The 20,307-nt window shown below is 44.1% G+C and overlaps 1 protein-coding gene and 1 long non-coding RNA gene across 2 annotated transcripts in view; one reads left to right on the forward strand and one right to left on the reverse strand.

Annotated features, from left to right (window-relative positions):
- The window catches only part of EML1 (EMAP like 1), a 133,374-nt gene that overhangs the window by 68,954 nt on the left and 44,113 nt on the right, over positions 1-20,307 (reverse strand). The window lies entirely within an intron of this gene.
- Positions 8-19,642, forward strand: LOC309345418. The gene is made up of 3 exons (XR_014158229.1): positions 8-49; positions 1,729-1,858; positions 19,522-19,642. It is a non-coding gene; the product is annotated as an uncharacterized lncRNA (long non-coding RNA).

The following is a 20,307-nucleotide window of genomic DNA, read 5'->3' on the forward strand; positions in this document are numbered from 1 at the left end:
TTTAGCCTCCTCGCTGCTTTCCGAAATTTGGGACCACCTAACATAAAAGGTGGCGGGGAGAATTCTTTTTTTGGAGGCAAGGGCGTAGCCAGGATTGGGGGACACACCTCAGTTTGCTATGTATTTTTTGCTATGTATGGTTGGGGGGGGTGCGCCCCTGTTGTGGTTTGGGGTCGCATCCTTTGGGGAGGTGGTGTTTGGGGTGAGCATGGGGGCGCTGGAGAGAGGAAGACGCTGCCTCGCTCGCGCGACCCATTCATCACTCTTGAATGACGCCGAAGGAAAGGGAGCCCCGAGCGCGCGTGGAGGAGGAGGAGGAGGAGGGCTTCCCTCCAAACAATGGTGGGGGGGGGGCATTGGTAAGGCCGGTAATGGCCAAAAGGCGGTGTTTTTTGGAGGCTGGTGGGGAGAAATGCATGCCTGCCTGGGCAAGGAGGTTTACTCCGTTTTTCTTTTCCTCTGCCCCGTAAAAGTCGCCGGGGATGAAACCGACGATGGGAGTCGTAATAGGTTGGCAGCTTTCTATCTCAGGGATTAAGGGCGGGGGAAGCCAGGCCCGTTCACACGAGCCCAAGACACGGCACGAATTACCCGGGAAGCCTACGCAGCTGTGCTTTGGAAGCACTTTCCAACTTTGCCAGACGGGTCACGATCCAGCCTGGGCTGCCAAGAGCAAGGGACGACGCGCGATAATCCCACGAGTACTGACTGCGGGGGGATTCGACTCAGCTTTGCAGCCTGCGCTAATTGCTCTGAGCCGGCTGGGCGTGAAATCGCGCGGAAAAATGAAAACCGCGCTCCCAAGCATGCGCAGAGTGCCTTTTCGCACCATCATCACACGCGCACTTCTTAAGTCGTCGAGGAGTAGCACTTCCAGAACGGCAAGCGTAGGTTCCAACATGCACGGACTTCCCTCCCAAAGAAATCCTGGCCTCCTTATAGGAAATAGGAACAGCCCATTTTTGGGCCGCGCCCTCCTTGGCCCGATCGAGCTCAGCCTCAGCCGAGCGGCTCCTCCCTTCGACCCCGCCAGCCGCGTGGGGCGAGTGATTTGCAACCCCGCTTTCAAGGTACAGGAATGGGAGGGAGGATCTGGAGTGAAGAAGGGGGCGAGAGGATGGGGAGGCGCCGAAGGGCCGAGCGAAGTCCAGTAGGAAGGAAAGTGAAAGGAGGAAAGAGATTTGCCGAAGGAAGAGCCGAACAAATAGATCTGGGGAATGGGTGGAGTTGGGGGGTGCTTGGCTGGCATGGATTTTAAAAACGCTATTCAGCCGGTGGAGATCAATTACTTGCGTATTTACTCTTAAGTAAACCTCAGCTGAGACAGTGAGTCTTCCTCCAAAGTGGGTTATTTATTTGCAAGACAATATAAAACTGCCTATTCACTTAGAAAAGAATGCTGCAATTTATTTATTGTACCATGGACAAAGATGAAAGTACTGCTGATGAGTTCTTTCCCCATCCAAAGTTTGATTCTGCCTATTACAAGGGGAAAGGGGGTAAGAGGATCTCTAAAAAATTGCAATAAGCCTCATTAAGCAGTATGCATAAGACTGGGCTGCATAGCTTCGGTCAGTGTGCAAAAGCCTGTTTATTCTGCATCCAGTGAGATCCCATTTGTGGTTTGCAAAGTGGTGTACATATCAGCCATAATACATATCTGTCCTGTATCTAACCTGTCATTTTTTACAAAATACTGCTTTTTAATGTGCTTTCCCTCATTACCAGCTACTATCCGAAGTGAGGAAAAGAATGACCTAACAGCGTTTTAAGCTAGCAACGTGTACACAGTTTAAGCACATGTGTGGTACGTTTATCCAGAAATAAACCCATGTAATTCAGTGGGGCTTCCTCCCAGGTAAGTGTGTGCAGTATAGCATCTCAGCCTTAAGGTTTGTTCGTTATCAGGACACACACTTGAACCACACTCTTTGATGCGAGAGAGGTAGTAAACCGGTGAAGCTATTTTACTCTTTCAATGTACGGCAGGATTGTGGAGTGCGGGTTCTAGTCCACAAGAATGTGGACAGAGAAACAAAAGGATGGAAGATTAATTTCACAGTAATGTAAAGAAGAAAGGTGTGGTTCTGTTATGAAGTTCAGATGAGCTATATAGCTTAGGCACAGCAAATGCCACGCCCTGTTTTGAAGGATACATATCAGTCTTGGAACGTATGGCGTAAGAAAGAGATAGCTTCTGAGCATGCACTAAACATTTTCCTCTTACTAATGAGCACCAATGTCCCTGAAGTTGAAGGACAAGGTTCTGCATCAGAGGGTACAGCTTGAGTCCTCTTTTCTCTAGTATATGACAAAATGAACTACAGTGGTACCTCGGGTTAAGAACTTAATTCGTTCTGGAGGTCTGTTCTTAACATGAAACTGTTCTTAACCTGAAGCACCACTTTAGCTAATGGGGCCTCCCACTGCCGCCGCGCCGCCGGAGCACGATTTCTGTTCTCATCCTGAAGCACAGTTCTTAACCCAAGGTACTATTTCTGGGTTTGCAGAGTCTGTAACCTGAAGCGTCTGTAACCCGAGGTACCACTGTAGTGACTTTCTCTTAGTTTTATCTCATCAGAAGATACTGTGCAGTCACCATACTTGGAAGGCACTGTGGTGCTGAATCAACAACGCACTTAGGCCAGCATAAGTGACCTAAAACTGGGCTTAGTCCCAGGGTTGGATTACAGCCCTCAGGCAATGTTTTTAATGAAAAGAGAAGATGCAGCCAAGAATGCTTGCTTCAATTTAGATGAGAGACTTGGAGCCGTACAAGCAAAGTACGGCAATCCCTAACATTTCTTCTTTAAAGCAAGAGCCTCGTTAGGATCTCCAAAATATCAAACATAACTGTGGGTGAGAAAACCCTTGTGCCTTTATATGTGAAATGCAGAAACAGCATTTCTTCCTTCACATTTCCCACGAAAATATGCCCTGTTCAGGTGCTTGTAGCTCACACAATGCCTGTTGCATAAAAGGAAGATCAGGATCATTTGGCCCCATCAATCTCCTCCTCTGGATCCTCCTGACTGTGGAGAGTTCTAAATTATGCAGGGAATCTCCGTGCAGGGATTCCCTATTGCAATAGGGATCATGTTATATGAACTTCCAAACAAGACTATACAGTAGTAGCACAGGAAGCTGATTAACAAACATAATATATCTGTAGTCAATTATGCCCTGGATAATTTGTGCTAGTAGAAAACTAGTTTCTGTTCGAATAGCTTTTGGGCTGTTACTGACATACACAGAATTTGGGTGCAGAAAACTTGCCAAGGTTTGTGCATTCCTCTGACATAGCTGCAAGAAGTCACTTCTATTTTTTTATAACCATTTTATCTGAACTCAGACTAACTGTGATTAATCTTAACTACGGTTAGTGGAGACGCCAACATCAAACCTTAGGTTATGACGGTAGCTTGTTCTTACTAGCTGTAGTTAAAATTAGCCACAGTTTAGGGCTTTGATGGCATGCTAAACTACTGTTAGTCTAAACTGGAAACTTCCTGTCTCACTGCTACATTGGAGAGGGAGGGGGGAAACATGCAAGACCGGGAGCAGGCTAGATTTGTTCTTGGAAATGTCTAAATACAACTACAGAGACTACTGAGATCTCATGTAAAAGCACTGGCAGAAGGTCTGGGTTTCTTTATAATAATAAAAAGTTCCTATGTTACACAGACTACGACTAGGCAAAAACCAAAGCAGTTGCACATGTAGGGGCAATGCGCATGCAATCTTAACCATAGCTACTCAGAAATAATCTATGAATACAGTGAAGTGTGAACCCACAACCTTCGGATGCCTCTCAGGAGCTCACAGCTTTGCCTTCCAACTCCTAAAAGTCCAAAGCGCTCAAAAATGTATCATCACTTTATTATTATGGCAGTTTGTGAACTATTTGTCCTGAAAGACACCTGGTGAAGCAGGGAAGCAAGCAATACCCCAGTTTCTCAGAGGAGGAAGGTAGGCCATTTGGGAAACAAACAGCTGCATGCAGATAGAGACCAGCTGGCTGATTTATAGAAGAAATTCCATCTTGCACAAGCATGACAACAACAGAGAGACAGTGGCGATTACCCTGGAAGTGAAACCCTTCTTCTCAAGACTCTGAACATTTTCACCCATAAGCTGTTTTGAGCCTTTCACTTTATCTGTAACATGAATGCAAAACAAACATAGGTGACAATGTGCATTAGATTTATTTGTGCATTCCAGCCTGCATTAACAATAGTCACATGTGGCTTTAATAGCACAAGAGAGGCTCAAAGTTCCTCCTGCACCTGCAATAAACTCTCACACTCATACTGGCTTTTCCCTGACCCTCCAGGTTGTGCTCCAGCAACAGCCCATCCTATTAGGTCCAGCTCCACCCCCTGGACCCCCAGCTTCCCTTCTCAGCTTTGCAGTGACTCTGCTCCTTGACCCCGCACACTAGAGCTTGCAACCCTAACTTCAGCAAATATGTTTTTAGAGTGAACTGCTACACCGAAACAGTGCCAGGATCCTTTTGCAAAATAAGATGTTGCCTTGGCACTGCTAAAACATTACGCCAGAGATGCTGGAAGATTTGCTGGCACAAATATTCAGGATTAGGACAGAAAGTGTACAAGTGAATGTGATATTTACTGTATTTTAAATCGCTGCTTATTCAGTCCAGCTTTCTGAGCTTTGCAGACTGCAGTACTTGCAAGAACAAACAAGTGCTCCCCAATTTCCCCAGCGTTCATTTGACAATCCAATAAAAGTCGTTCATACAACTTTTTGTCAAAGCAATGTCATCTTAACAAAAACGCATAATTCACAGTTCTGCAGATTTGCTCAGTAACATGGTTTGGATGCCGGCCATAGATGACAAAAGCTAAAGTATGTCAGGGTAGTTATAAAATGATACATACTAGACTTCCGGGTTAGCGCGAACGGCTAATGGCGGATTCCCTCCGAGCTCCGGAGGGAATCGGCTCTGCTGAAGACGGGTCTTGCCGTGCCGGCGACACGGGGACCCTCAGAAACCGCAGGCGCGGAAGCCTGCGGACTTGGTGACTCGGTGGGCACCTTAAGCGCCCTCCCCGACCCACGAAGAGCCTTTTTAAAGGCTACGGAGAGGGTACGGAGAGTGGCGTGGTGCTGAGAGTAGACCGCTACTTCAGTAGAGCGAAGCCGCAAGCCATGGCCAGAGAGCGCTGACTTTCTTCCCAAAATTTGGACTGGATAACAAAGGACCCGTGAGTAGTGGAATTTGGACTTTAAAAATTTTTTTTATTCTTTGAATTCGGCACGACCGGGGGATGTGTTAAAGGGAAGTCTGCACCCCCTCTACTTATAGACGATTTAAAGCAAGGAACGGAGAATTAAGGCGGAATGAATACTGTTTTGATGATTTAAAAGTTTTTCACAAATTTGATAAAAGAAGATTTCGTGCTGGAGAGAAAGGGAGGAACTTTGGAACTTTGTGTGTAACCCACCCCAAAACCCGGGAGTGTCCTGTTTGGGTGCCGGAGGAAGAAGCGAAAGGAGTTTGACAGCTGTCAAAGAAGCTGTCAAACGGGCGGACAAAGTAAAGAATTTTGTTATTTAACAACTCTCTGAATTAAAGGTGATACATTTGAACTGAGGCGATTGGAAACAAAGTAGTGATTATAACAAAGTAACAGATTATTGGAAAAGTACTACTAAATAACTGAAAGCCCCCTAGGGGGAATTAGTGACATTACAATGGCTGCAGAGGGAAAATTACTGGCGGAGATAGAAAAAATGTTCTTTCTCGTGGGAATCCTGCAAGAGCAGAGTATGGCTCTGAGCAAAGTATTTATGACCTTGAATTCTGAAACAAACAACTCTGCTGAATGCACAAAGGAGACGTATGACAAAAACTCTGCAGCTGAGCAGGAAGAGATGCTTTTGGAATTGGCAGAGAAGAAAGAAGGAGTGCAGACACTACAAGTGGAAAATATCAACCAGAAATCTACACTGTTAGAGTATGAGCAAGAAGACCTTCGGATTACAAACCTGCGAAAGATGAGAAAGAAGAAGAGGGAAGTCCCTGGAGTACTTGGAATATTAAAACTAAAAAGAATAAAGCAACATGATTGGGACTTTCCTCTTGAGCATGGAAAAGTAGATGATCCTTCGCAGCAAACACTTTTTAACATTCTGGATGAAAGAAAATATGATGTGACTCTGACTGAACTCCTTCGGGGTCTTAGGACCAACAAAGAGGACTACCAATATACTTGGCAGAGAGGGGCTGACAGAGAATCAGACGCCTCGGACGTGAGGAATCCGGGCTAAGAACTATTTTTTGTTTGTTTTTTGGACATTTGTTTGGGAAGGGACAGAAACCGGGGCAGGGGGGGAGAGAGAGAATAGAACTATAAAATGTTATGATTTGTTTATTTGGTCAATGTGACCTACAATTAATATAATAAAGGGAAAAATTTGTGGAAGGGAAGTTAGATCGACCTTAAAAAAAAAAAGAAATTAATGATTATAAGAGAATTGGATAAGTTGAATATAGATAAACAAAAAGAATTAAATTTTTAAAAGCAATATGAATATGTTTAAGACGTTAGGTAAGAACTTGCTGAATTAATTATTGGAACTGGGATGTAAGAGGAGGGGGTGGGGGGAAGTCAATGAAAGTGGGTAAAGAAAATTAGGGTATGAAATTGTATTTGTGTGTTTTTGTCTTTGTGTGTGTGTTTGTTGTTATAAAAGGTAAAAACCCAATAAAAATTATTTAAAAAAAAATAAATATATAAAATGATACATACTGCAAGGATGTTAGGGGCTGTAATTTCTTCTGTTGCTTCTAATACACAGTCATCAATCTCTTAATGGAAAACAAAGCTGCTCATTTTGGCCTTCTGGTTTTAAATATCTCCCCAGTGTAGCTAAGGAGGTATCTGTGCAAAAGGTGCCTTCCTGGCTGGCTCTGAAACCACAGGTGCAAATTGAATGAGCTTTCGAACGTGGATGCCTTCACTTAATTTATTTCAATGGAATGCACATCTGAACACACATCCCTGTTCACATCCTGGTACGATGTACACAAATCTTTTTAAAACTGCTAGAGCTGAATTTGGGTGATATTTTTCTATTGCTTGCAAAATGGTTAAGTAGGATAATTTCCTACTAAGTAGAGTAAGATTTAATATAATTACAGCACTCTTGGTGAGATGTCAATGCACGTGTAATCTATATTTCATTAAGATGTCAAACACTTTTTGTATAAATCCATGAAAATCTCATTATCATGTCTGATTTTGATGACAAAACAATTTCTGTGTGTACCAGTGGAGATCCTACTGCAGCGAGAGGTTAATGAATCATTGCATCGAGAAACATTACCCTTTTAGTAAAAGATGCCCTCTTGCCGAGATCAAGCACAGTAGAATTCCAGGGTTACAGCAGGTTTGCTGATAAACAGGCTTTTTTCATCATATTCTGAAAAGTAGGAGAGGAGGAATGGTGCAACACAGGATCAGCTCAGACTGGAGGAAAATCATAGAATCATAGAGTTGGAAGAGACCACAAGGGCCATCGAGTCCAACCCCCTGCCAAGCAGGAAACACCATCAGAGCACTCCTGACATATGGTTGTCAAGCCTCTGCTTAAAGACCTGCAAAGAAGGAGACTCCACCACACTCCTTGGCAGCAAATTCCACTGTCAAACAGCTCTTACTGTCAGGAAGTTCTTCCTAATGTTTAGGTGGAATCTTCTTTCTTGTAGTTTGGAACCATTGCTCTGTGTCCGCTTCTCTGGAGCAGCAGAAAACAACCTTTCTCCCTCCTCTATGTAGCTGACCTGTATTCTCAAGGGCTAATAATCTATACACCAGAACAGGTTTGGAACTAGAATTGGGTGGTATCTCACAAATGTTTGACTTTCATGTGGGCCCAGTGAGTGGTTTGAAGGCACATGATGCAACTTCCTTGCAGAAGCTAACAAATTCAGGTCTGATAAGTATATTAATGGAAGCCTGCTTGGATAGGCAACTTTGAGCTCAGGGGAAGTGGGGATATAAATGCATTTAATAGGATTAAATGTACCACAACATAGTATTATGTGCAAATAAGTGTGCACACTTATTTGTTCTTCAGGTCCTCTGATGTTGCTGGGCTACTCTGCCCATCTTCCCTGATCATTGGCTAAACTGACTCCAGATTATGGGAGCTGTAGTCCTGGAACATCCGAGGGCCAAAGGTTAAAAAAAGACTCATATAAGAGATGTTGCACGCAAAATGAATGGTGACATTAAGGTTGCAGTCCTTTACACACTTACCGGGGAGTAAATCACATTGAACTCAGTGGGAGGCAAAGTAGAAATGTAAAGAATTGCACTGTAAATGGGGAGAACCTCTATTGCTTAGAACTTTTGAAACCCTTTTTCTGTTTTCCACATGAGACTTTTTCACTGTACCTTGATTCAAATTTGATAAGGTCACCAGAGACCAGATAGAATTGTCTCCAGGGTCAGATTTGGCCTGTGGGCTTTCAGCTGGCCACCTTAAAAACAACAATGGGAATAACAGTGTTCACTTAAAGGCTTATACCATTGGCCGATGTGTGTGTGGTGGTGGGGATTTAGCCAATTATTTCAGAAATCCTCCGTAGAGGAGAACTGTGCATTGTGCAAATCAGTGCCATGGTTTGGGCCAGGATGATTTAGGTTTAAGTCTCTGAATGCAGGTCCATGATGCTATTATATTCAGGGACCAAAGGCTAGGGAAAGGGGAAACAGTCGGATAATTGCATTGCATGAATTGCTTGATGCATTACAATCTTGTTAGGCTAGTGAAGCACAAAATGAAAAGAAGAAGAAGAAGAAGAAGAAGAAGAAGAAGAAGAAGAAGAAGAAGAAATGATTTGCTCACAAGTGCGCACAGCAGTATGATCGATTTGAAAGCATCTTTAATGGATCTTTCGGAACTAGGGAAAGATCACTGAAACAGCCTTGGGTAACCCATTGTTCAGTAAATGACATAGCTGATAGATTTGTACAAGCCCAAATTAGTTAAGTGGGGGTGAGGAGGTAGAGAGAATTGGAAGCCACCTGACTGTAAACATATGCCTTGGAATTATAGAAAATGTGACATTACAGTGGTACCTTGGGTTACAGACACTTCAGGTTACAGGCGCTTCAGGTTACGGACTCTGCTAACCCAGAAATAGTACCTCAGGTTAAGAACTTTGCTTCAGGATGAGAACAGAAATCGCACGGCGGTGGCACAGCGGCAGTGGGAGGCCCCATTAGCTAAAGTGGTACCTCAGGTTAAGGACAGTTTCAGGTTAAGAACGGACCTCCAGAACGAATTAAGTTCTTAACACGAGGTACCACTGTATCTCTGAGGAAAACCATTCTGAGAAACTCTGCTTTGTAACTATGGTATGTTGAAAGCCTTATGAATAGAGCAATATGAACATGCCTTGTCGAAACCTCTGAGGTATACACATAAGTGGTTAAATGTCATAGCTTAAAACTTTTTCAGTGCGAAGGATCAGAATGCAAACAATGCCCAGGCCCTCTCTCTCCATTCAAAGAGCTTCTGCAAAGTCTAGTACAATATGATTAAGAATTGTCTCCATAGCTTAATGCGAGTGCATAATTGATTCTGATTTTAAGGCAAAGGGATTTTTTCTCCCACCCCACCCCCTTCATAATTCGGTGTTAAGAGCATTTGGATATAGAGTGTGCTGTTCCCCATATTCCCTCATTATCCCTAACCTTGTTGCAAGATGACTGATTAACAAAACTACTATGTACTGCGTATCAAAAGATACACTTTAGCATTTCCACATCAAAAGCATGGTAATTCATATCTCTGGGATCCCCCACAGGCATTGTAACACGAAATTGCGACAAATATGTAATTTTAGTTCAAGAGCAAGGAGTTCCATTGTGCACCGTTACGAAGCTGCAAGTGCAAATTACATCTTTTAAAATGCTTAAATACGTGGAAGTCAATGCAACAAACATCTTCATCATGTCATTCATAACAAGTTTCCCGCAACAAAATCCATTTGAAACCAAAAATCAAACAAGTCTGGGTGGCTCATATGCCTGCATTTAGGTACGGTGTTGTTTTGTGTTTTGTTTTAAAATTCAATTCTCCCACCAATTTTGGCAGCTGCTAAAATTATAGGTGTGGACCATAAAGAAGCTGGACCATCAAGAAGGCTGATCGCCGAAGAATTGATGCTTTTGAATTATGGTGTTGGAGGAGACTCTTGAGAGTCCCATGGACTGCAAGAAGATCAAACCTATCCATTCTTAAGGAAATCAGCCCTGAGTGCTCACCGGAAGGACAGATCCTGAAGCTGAGGCTCCAATACTTTGGCCACCTCATGAGAAGAGAAGACTCCCTGGGAAAAACCTGATGCTGGGAAAGATGGGGAAGGGGACGGCAGAGGACGAGATGGTTGGATAGTGTTCGCGAAGCTACCAGCATGAGTTTGGCCAAACTGCGGGAGGCAGTGGAAGACAGAAGTGCCTGGCGTGCTCTGGTCCATAGGGTCACGAAGAGTCGGACACGACTAAATGACTAAACAACAACAACAAATCAATTATATCACTGGGCAGGGCGCATGACGTAGCCATCAAGAAGACTAAAAGAATCAACGGGGAGGAGGGGGCTGGTCCTGCTGACTTATAAAGAACACCCAACCTGACCACTAAAGCAGGTGTGTGGAATCTGTGGCCCTCCAGATGTTGTTGGACATCAGCCCCAGCCAGCATGACCAGTGGTCAAGGACGATGGCAGCAGTAATCCAAGAACATTTTCAGGCTCCCCAACCCTGCACTGAAGCATTCTCAGTGATGGGGCACTCATAGCGATCCCACATGCCCCCGAAGTTCATCTGGCCTTCACCAGCGTAGCAGGTCCTGTCCTGTGGAACTCCTTGCCAATAGAGGTTCAGCAGGAGCTGCTCCCGCTCGCATTTGACATCTTCTGGGAACTATTATTCAGACAGGCCTTTCAAACCTGAGATTCCTTGCCCATTGGCTTTTACGGATGTATCTGACATTCTTGGCTTTTAAAGTATGTTTTTGACTGGGTTTTTTTTAAAGTTGTGTGCTGCCATGCAATATTTTAGATGAAAATGCGGTTTGTGAAAATTTATATGCATACCCAGGTTGGAAGCCAGGCTGAGACACAAGAAGGAAAGAAGTCCCTCAAGGCAGGCTGGATTCCAAAAGATAAAAGCAGTAGAAGCTGGGGAGGATTGGCTCAGGACTGCAGTGCAGGATGAATCTTCCCCGCTGTGCTATTTCCCCAATATAAATCACCCCCTAAAAGCTACTCTTAGCTCAATGGGAAAAGATATACTTTATCCAAGAACTACTGTTTGGCTACGGTACCTGTTATCACATGGATTTCCAGGTTTGATTCAGCTGAACTGGTTGGCATGGCAGGTCTTTCCCACTTCACTCCGTCCTGAAGAGCTTGAGCTTCCCAGGTAGAAAGAAACTACAATTTATGATAGCTATGCTTTCCTGCTAGAGCCTCCAAAGCAGCTCAAGGTCCATTTGTAAGGGGTGGGGAGGAGACATGCAGGAAGTGGAGGCCTTATGGACCTATCTACACAGTAGTAAACTTTATGAAGTTTGCAGCTCAAATCCAGAATTGATTATGAATCACTACCTTTTGAACTGGGCTAATCTCAAACGGGGATGGATTAATCTGTCAATCTCAGTTTCTCACAATTTCTTCTCCTTTCAATCTTTTAGTTCTCCACAATCAAACATAAGTTTTCTGTGAGCCAGTGTGGTGTAGTGGTTAAGAGCGGTAGTCTTGTAATCTGGTGAACCGGGTTCGATTCCCCGCTCCTCCACGTGCAGCTGCTGGGTGACCTTGGGCCAGTCACACTTCTCTGAAGTCTCTCAGCCCCACTCATCTCACAGAGTGTTTGTTGTGGGGGAGGAAGGGAAAGGAGAATGTTAGCCGCTTTGAGACTCCTTCGGGTAGTGATAAAGCGGGATATCAAATCCAAACTCTTCTTCTTCTTCTTTTTCAAGTCCTCATGGAAATTTATCAGCATTTTAGTGCTGGTTTCCCTAAATATACAGTGGTAACTCTGGTTACGAACGCTTCTGCTTACAAGCGCTTCAGATTATGAGCTCCGCTAACCCGGAAGTAGCTGCTCCTGGTTGCAAACTTTGCCCCAGGATGCGAATGGAAATCATGCGCCATAGGCGCGCGCACAGCGGGAGGTCCCATTAGCGAAAGCGCGCCTCAGGATAAGAATGGTTTCAGCTTAAGAATGGACCTCTGGAACGAATTAAGTCTGTAACCAGAGGTACCACTGTACTGCATTTTTGCATAGGATGTTATTTTTATTTATAGATACATTATATGCACACATTTTTGTACGTGCATTTTTGTACACCTTACTTGATTGCAGAAGTGCAATCCAAAATTTGGAGAGCTTCAGACGGCAAAGGATGCACATGTTTCAGTTTGCATTGTGTTTTGGACAGTGTGAATTGGATGGGGTTTTTAAAATATTCATATATATATATATACATATATATATATATATATATATATATTTGAAATTTTTTAGTATAAAAATAAAGTGAAGGAAATGCAAAATTAAAAACAAATACAAAAAAGTGCCTAAAACTGCTACAATACGAAATATGGGTATATGAGCAATATTATTATTTTGACAAGTATGAAATGATTAACAAGTCATTATATTTTTTATAAATGCATACCAAATATTGTTCTATTTATCCATACACGATCTGCATCTAAAAGCAATCCGTTCGTATGTTGCAAGGGTTATCATATGTTCTATCCATTGATCAAAGGGGGCCATAGTGTTATCTTTTCAATGAATCAAAATCAGCCTTTTTGATTCATTAGGTAGGTTTCCTTTTAAATGAAATTTCACATCCATCCCTAGCCGTAAATTTCATCGCTAGCCTTTAGCAGCATGAGAAACAGACCGAACCCACCCAGCCCTACACATGTTTACAAAGAAATTAGTTCCACTGAGTTCAAAGAGAGTTGTGTAAGGGGACGTCAAATTGCTGCGCTCCTGTCCACACTTACTTGAACACTGAACTTACTTCAGAGTAAACACAACTAGGTTCAGCAAGCATTTCCTTGAGTGTTCAACTTAAAAACAGTCTGTCTAGAGCAAGTGCCTCAGACGAGCTGTACTGTTATTCAGCATTTTCAAAGTAATTCATTCCAAGTTAGATTCATATCTTTCATTATTACCATAGCTACTCTGAAACAAATTAGATACAAAGGCATATGGCAATATATCTACATACCTGGTGCTCCACTGCTTATCTGATAAAATGCAACCATTCCTGTAAATAAGGGAGGACCTGTGGAAACTGCAAAATATATATTTTAATGTATTCAAGCCAGGCTCCTTTATGAACTCTTGACAGCAAGTTAACTCAAAGCTGCTCCTGCTTTGGTTTGTAGTCATCTAGCTGGTCTCGGAGATCAGCCAAGGAGGTGCTGTTCTGAGTGCCACCCATTCAAAATGCACAGTAAGAATTCGACGGTGGCAGTGCCACAATTATGGAAGAGTCTCACCAGCGACAGGTAAGCATACGAAAGCTGGCACCATCAACAGGCGTGACGCCAAAGTACGAAAGAACAGGTCCCCACCCTGTGAAATTTATAGTCTAGAACAGGCATAGGCAAACTCAGCCCTCCAGATGTTTTGGGACTACAACTCCCATAATCCCTAGCTAACAATGGTCAGGGATGATGGGAATTGTAGTCCCAAAACATCTGAGGGCCGAGTTTGCCTATGCCTGTTCTAAAACTTAGCATGGAGACAACACAGGAAGGTGAGGGAACCAGATGTAGCTGTGTGAATATGTATTCATTTTAGTTATGCTTAGGCTGTACACATGCCATACATTTAAACCACATTACCCCCCCCCAATAATCCTAGGAAATGTAGAGCTACTTTCCCCAGCACCCTTAACAAACTACACTTTCCAGTATTCTTTGGGAGAAGTCATCAGTTAACACCATATATGGGGAGATCTGGCTCTTTTTGTCTGGTTCTGCAGTTTCTCTTTCATTGCATTCATTTTTTAAATGTTGTTCTCCACTTTGGGTATTTTTAATAGAGAGGCTTCCCTCTGTGTGAGGGCAGCAAGCGGGTGCCATTACAGTCCCTGACTGTGTTTCCAGAGATTCTAAAGGTGTGTGAGTTGTTTTTATAGCACTTTGCTAATATCTTCTGCTGCTGGTGGGGTGTTTCCCCCCTCGATCCCCTTCTAGGGCTGATCACACTTTGGCGTTCCCCATATCTCTACCCCTGGACTAATGTGAGCGCAGGATTTCTCTGCCCACCTGGCAAGCAGGCCCCGCAAGCTCAATATAAAGGGTTATGACTAGCCAGCGTGTGCCACTTTGCAGCTTCCTGAGGTTATTGTAAAATAATTTTCTCATTAGGGCACAATGCAATTAAGGTAAATAGGGCCATCTCCGGGGAACAGCTGCAAGTTTGGTTAAATTAGCAATCAGTGCCAATAAATAATACCGCGTGGATACATTTATATGCTGTAAATTATCCACCCGGTGAGAGCAAGCTATCATTTGTGTTGAAGAATGAGAGACCGTTGGTATTGTCGTATGAGGGTTATTTTCTCACGGAAACTTAGAATTCAGAATTGTGTTTACTTGCAATGCACCAGGGCTAACCATAGTCAATGAACATCAGCTAAGGACGGGGACCCTATAATACTCCTGATGTTCTTGGATTGCATCTCCCATCTTCTCTGACCACTGGTCTGGCTAGCTGGGGCCGATCGGCATTGGGGAGTACAACAACATCTGGAGAGCCATTGGTTCCCCACCCCTGAGAAAGAGATCCGGATATTTGCATGTCTGTTTTTGCTTAGTAATAATAATATAATAATAATTTATTATTTATACCCTGCCCATCTGGCTGGGTTTCCCCAGCCACTCTGGGGGGCTCCCAACAGAATAATAATAATAATAATAATAATAATAATAATAAAGCGATAAAACATCAAACATTAAAAACTTCCCTGAACAGGGCTGCCTTCAGATGTCTTCTAAAAGTCAGATAGTTGTTTATTTCCTTGATATCTGGTGGGAGGGCGTTCCACAGGGCGGGCGCCACTACCAAGAAGGCCCTCTGCTTGGTACCTGTAATCTCACTTCTCACTGTGAGGGAACCACCAGAAGGCCCTCAGCACTGGACCTCAGTGTCCAGGCAGAACGATGGGGGTGGAGATGCTCCTTCAGGTATACAGGGCTGAGGCCATTTAGGGCTTTAAAGGTCAGCACCAACACTTTGAATTGTGCTTGGAAATGTACAAGCACTTAACAAGAATTGTACAGATACTTCATCAAAGCATTTCCAGCTATGTTGGAGAGCTTCTAAACTGCTCCCAGCTACACTGGAGAAATCAGAATATTTGAGACTCTTTCTGTGGGCAGAAACATCCATCAAGGCAACCCACAACATTGTCACAGGATTAAGGAATGTCTCAAGAGCAACCACAGGAAAATGGATGATGTCAGCCTTGTACCACAAAATGAATCACGGCTGTTGTGCCACACAGAAAACACGACAAGGTAAATGGACCTTGAGGCCTTATCTTTCTATTCCCTTGGTGTCAATGAGATGCCTTCCTTTCTGCTATTAGCTGTTCCGCTTCTCTTTGCCTGCAGGTAAAACTTCCCATGGACAGAGCTGAGGCAATTTTTGCCAAGGCAATTGTGAAACAACAGTAAATCCATTATGACTTGCATGTAGTGGATTATAATTGAGGCACAGCCTCTAAAATAATGTTCTTCCTTTTAAGTTTGTTGCTGTGTGCATTTAAAAGTTGCTGCTTATGATTCTTTTCCATAATTGCTTGGATTTATGCATTATTTAATGTGGCAACTTTGGCTCGACATTTCCGTGGCTTGTGGTTAAAGCAAAGAAAAAGCAAGCTGAACCGAATGAAGCAGAGGCACTGTCAAAGCAAGAAGGAAAGAAACCAATATTTTCTTGGTTAGCTGTGAGAAAATGCAACAGTGTGAGCACTTTTTAAAAAATAATTTGAGCATCATTTCATCATATTCACAATTTAAATATTATTTATATATTTTTCTTCCCTCTAGAGAGCTTAAAATAGTACACAACAGGGGTGAGAGACACGGGTGGCGCTGTGGTCTAAACCACTGAGCCTCTTGGGCTTGCCAATCAGTAGGTTGGTGGTTTGAATCCCCACGATGGGGTGAGCTCCCCTTGCTCTGTCCCAGCTCCTGCCAGCCTATCAGTTCGAAAGCACACCAGTGCAAGTAGATAAATAGGTACCGCTGCGGCGGGAAGGTAAATGGCGTTTCCATGCACTCTGGTTTCCATCATTGTGTTCCATTGTGCCAGAAGCTGTTTGGTCATGCTGGCCACATGACCCAGAAAGCTGTCTGTGGACAAACGCCGGCTCCCTTGGCCTGAAAGTGAGATGAGCACCGCAACCCCATAGTCACCTTTGACTGAACTTAACCATCCAGAGGTCCTTTACCTTTTGCCTACCACAAGGGTAGAGCTAGCTGCCTTCATCATGGCTCACCCTCAAAGCAATGCACATTCGGTTGTATAAGTGAAGAAAGGGCCATCTCTTTGGACTGGTTGGATGCAGAGGAATGGTGGGAGGAACCAGATGGGGAACTCCCAAGGGAAAAAGGCTCAGAGCCACCAGGGGACTGGTGGTGGGAGAACGATGAGTAGTCAGAGGGAGAAGATTGGGAAGAGGAGGTGTCGGAAGCTGAAGAGGTAACAGGGTTTAGTAAACTGAGGAAGTCGGTGGCAGAGAGACATCCAGAATCAGAGGCAGAAGCGGAGGCTGGAGAGGAGAGAGGCCAAGAGGCAGAGATGGGTCTGGCTGGTGAAGAGTCACAAGTGTCTCCTCCTGCTGCTGCAACAAGCTCCCCTTCCTGCTGCTCTCCCAGAACCAGGAGAGGGATGAAGAGGGCAGGTGGAGGAGAAGTTAGCTTCATGAAGACACAGTTCCAGATTGCTTGGGGAAAGCCCTAGGGAGGAGGGAATTAGGCAACTGTTAGGAGACAGGGGCCTTCGGTCTCAGCAACTGCTTCATGGGGGCAAAACCTACTGGAGATGAGTTGCTGTGCTCCTTAGGCCTAACAGTCCTGTACTGATCCTGTTTTTGCTAGGAAAGAGTTAACTCCAACTTGCTCAGTGTGATTTACTGCTGGTTCCCTCCTGTCAGGCATTTGTGATAAGTTGAAGTTTATGGAGCAGTTGATGTTGATGGAGTACAAGTCATACCTACACTCAGGATGGAGACTTGAGACCAGTGTTCTGACACAATGTATGACACGTTGGGTATGGAATGGAGACAGTGTCCAAGGCCATGCTGCTTGCTTTTAAGGGAACAGATGTGACTCTGGCTCCACCCACTCATTGCATGTGGGCCTTGGATGCTTGCTCATGAGGGAATGAGGTCCTTGCGTTGCAAAAAATGTCATGGAATTCTACTCAATATGATCCAGAGCAGAACTCCGACTTATAGTTAGCAGAGTAAAAACTTAAACATGTTGCAAGATCCCCCCAAAATAGACCTGAGGCAATTGTATTTCATCCAGCAGAGCTTTACTGCTACTGAAGGCAAATGAGCATAATGGTCACAAATCCAATATGTTCAGGATTGGCACTGTCCATAGGAAATGCAGTTGCAACAGACTTAACTTAAACTTACAATTACGGTACTTATAATAAAATAAAACAAAACCTTAACACTAAGCATACTGTTTGCAGAACACCACACCGGAAGGAAGGAAGGAAGGAAGGAGGAAAGTGAGTGAAACCCAGGCTCCTTCTGGCCCTACTTTTATAGTCACCATGACCTTGACTGAAGAGATAACAGAACCAGCTTAAACCAGCTGTAATCAGCTTTTCTGAAGGAATAACCCAAACATCATGAACCTTCTGCTTGTTTCCTTCATACAGAGAAGCTTCCAGAACCCTCTTGAATTAATTGGAATAGGAAAGATCTCTACACATCAGATCAATACTTTCTGTACAGTGGTACCTCGGGTTACAGGCGCTTCAGGTTACAGACTCTGCTAACCCAGAAATAGTACCTCGGGTTAAGAACTTTGCTTCAGGATGAGAACAGAAATTGCGCAGCAGCAGCACGGCAGCAGTGGGAGGCCCCATTAGCTAAAGTGGTGCTTCAGGTTAAGAACAGTTTCAGGTTCAGAACGGACCTCCGGAACAAATTAAGTACGTAACCAGAGGTACCACTGTACTAAGAAATGCAAACTGACAAAAAGTTCCTCACCTTGGTGTAAACAATACAGTACTGAGCTGAGTGAATCAATGGTATAGCTCAGTGTGAAGCAGCTTTTTGCCTTCATTGATTTTAATCATTTTCACCTGAAATTTTTTACCGAGTTCCCTCTCCTCACTAGCATTTGAACCCTAGATATTTGTGCCACTTTGTACCCGCCTGGGAAGCTGGGGAAACCTACCTGTCCTCCTTGCATCATGCCATCTTTTCTAGGGTTGTGCTGGTACAGCCGCTGAAGTGCCCCACCTTCAGGATTCACTTATTTGCAATTAACAGTGCCACAAAGCCCACCATCTTCTTTTATACCTTTGCAATTATAAGCATGGCTTACAATTAGTCTTCCGCACATCAGGATGCATTTGCAGGGCGAATTAATGTGGATTAGTTAACCCTCTCATGTATTTCTGTCCGCCTTTTGTTTGCGCAGCCAGGTTGGTTAACATGTGGCAAAGGGGTGTTCTGTCTTCTCAAATTTGGCCAAAATCCAAGCAATATGCGCACACAAGCCAAAGCTTCATTTCATGTTGGTCCCACAGCTGGTTTTGCTGCCAAAGAGGCGTTCGGGAATTGAGCAGCAGTTTGTTTCAGCGGTGGGGACTGCTGTGTCACCATCAACAAAGAAAGCTTCAGCTGCCATGTGCTCTTGTGATCCAGGCATATACCACCACACTGCTTTTTGCTCTTTTATTTTAATGGTACGATGAGCTTTTCCACCTACGGATACCGAATTTCTATCAAGGAACCTGGATTCAAAGTATGAAATGAAGCCGTTCCATCTTCTACTAGAGAATTAAAAAAATTTTCAAATGTGACTAAGTAAGTTTCCTCCACCCTAATTTGTCTTCTCATTCATTTGTCCACTTTTTAAAAAATCATCGGATTTGGTCCAGGGAGTCTGAACCCTGGTTTCCGACAGGTTGGCTCGGAAATAAGCTGAGTGGCTTCCGAAATAAGAATAAGAGAGTAGTGCTTGGCTCAAAGACAAATCTATTTCCCCAGCTTGAGCCCTGAAACACTCCAAGGATTCCTCACTTTCTTCCTTTCATCTGGTTCCAGCTATGGTGATGGGTTGCAAGAAGGTGGCCATCCTCCCTCCTCCAAGCTGGAAATCTCTGATTAAGTAAGATGAGGGGGCGATTATGGGTTGTAATAGCTGAGCTGCCAGAAATATATGGAGTGTTCACCTCTTCCTTCCATACAGATTTCTTACACGTGGAAACACAGGTGCATTAATTAAAACAAAAAGAACCAGCTCCTGTAATCCTACCAGGATTCATTGTCTGGATGTTTATTAGCGATGCACCTAAGGCTGCAGTCCTAACCCCACTTGCCATGGAGTAAGCCCCACTGAATTCAACAGGACTTACTTGGGAGTAGACACGGTTCAGATTGCATTATATGTGCTCCTTCCGGTGAGAACCTCTGAGGGTGGGGGGAAGGACGCAAACTGAAAACTACAGTGAACAGCACATGCTCCCATTCTGAAATTAGTTCTGGAAAATTTCCTAGTTAAACTGGGAGGCAGAACAGAAGGCCGAGAAGGGTATACAGGCAGACCCTGGAGATATTGTGGGTTCGGTTCCAGACCACCACACTAAAACAAATATGGCAATAAAGCGAATCACACGTTGTTGTTGTTGTTGTTTTCTAGTGCATATAAAAGTTATGTGTACACTGCACTGTAGTCCAGGGTTTCCATCCCTAGCTAGCAGGACCAGTGGTCAGGGATGATGGGAATTGTAGCCCCCAAACAGCTAGAGACCCCACTTTGGGAAACCCTGCGTCGATTAAGCCAGGAGCGGGAGGGGAAAAACCCAGTTCCAGCCCTAGCCAGCTGCACTCTCATGGCCAGAAGAGGGGCGTCACTTGCGGGGGGCTTCCTTCCCTTGGAAGTGGCCGACCTGCCTGCAGTTGCACCCGCATCCTCATAAGGAGCAATACCTGTGAAGTGCAATAATGCCAAGCATAATAAAACAAGGTATGCCTG

The sequence above is a fragment of the Podarcis erhardii genome (genome assembly GCF_964252035.2).
Source record: "Podarcis erhardii genome assembly, chromosome: 1".
Taxonomy (NCBI): Eukaryota; Metazoa; Chordata; class Lepidosauria; order Squamata; family Lacertidae; genus Podarcis; species Podarcis erhardii.